Source organism: Ostrea edulis, chromosome 7 (assembly GCF_947568905.1).
Source record: "Ostrea edulis chromosome 7, xbOstEdul1.1, whole genome shotgun sequence".
Lineage (NCBI taxonomy): Eukaryota > Metazoa > Mollusca > Bivalvia > Ostreida > Ostreidae > Ostrea > Ostrea edulis.
Genome location: NC_079170.1, coordinates 62,831,451 through 62,832,615, shown reverse-complemented (window position 1 = coordinate 62,832,615; position 1,165 = coordinate 62,831,451). Strand labels below are relative to the sequence as shown.

Sequence of the window (1,165 nt, the reverse complement as noted above, 5' to 3'; positions counted from 1 at the left end):
GAGGTAGCGGTAGTCCTTCACTAAAACTTATCACTACGGCCCAGACCAGTCCTTCACTAAAACTTATCACTACGGCCCAGACCAGTCCTTCACTAAAACTTATCACTACGGCCCAGACCAGTCCTTCACTAAAACTTATCACTACGGCCCAGACCAGTCCTTCACTAAAACTTATCACTACGGCCCTGAACAGTCCTTCACTAAAACTTATCACTACGGCCCAGACCAGTCCTTCACTAAAACTTATCACTACGGCCCAGACCAGTCCTTCACTAAAACTTATCACTACGGCCCTGAGCACTTGCCATAGGTTAAGATTTGTGGTTCTTCCAATTGACGTCTCAATGTCAGTGAAAAATTCTTAAAGAAACGTAAAACAAAGAAACGTGTTTTAAGAAATCAAATACTTATACAATGTGATAAAACATCCTTAATTTTCCTTCATTTAGAATATCAAATATGAAGTGACTTTATATTTACGTTATACGTGTATACTTACAAAAGACAAAGAAAAGTAACTGTCGTATCAAACTATTGCATAACACATCCGATAGTTCAGCTACTTATCCATTTGGATGGAAATTACACTTAACTTTGAAGGTTCAGTATACCTAAATGTTACATTATACAAATATTTGAAATAAGACTGTATTTGTCGAAATATGCTATTGTCAGGCTCGTGAAATGCGTTTGTTTACATATACATATGTTAATTGCTTCATAGAAAATTTGTTTGAAACAAAATTAGATGTGACAAACACTAGAGAGTGTTTTAACAAATCTGTTATAAACAAAACTTTCAATAGTATAGGTAACCTAGTATGTAAACAAATACATGTCACGAGCCTTGTTTATAAATACAAATACAAATATTTATTGGCACAAAGACAACCACAATAATTGGCAAAGGCCATTGAACATCAATACATAATGTTTACATAATTTTTATGCAGTCGAAAATAATTGACTTTTATATTCAAAACAGTCTCTAATAAATTTCACAGTAATTTTTAAGACTTTATTGGTACCGTATAACTGTACATGTATATTACTGTTAAAATATATTTGTAACATGTATCTTTCATTGTCCAGAGTAATATTTTTCTGTTATATTATAAATGTTTCTAAGGTAGGTGTTTCTTAGCTTAGAATCAGATTTATATTG

The 1,165-nt window shown here is 32.7% G+C and overlaps 1 pseudogene; it reads right to left on the bottom strand.

Moving 5' to 3' along the window:
* Positions 1-945: 945 nt before the first annotated feature.
* The window catches only part of LOC130048733 (uncharacterized), a 1,280-nt pseudogene continuing 1,060 nt past the window's right edge, over positions 946-1,165 (bottom strand).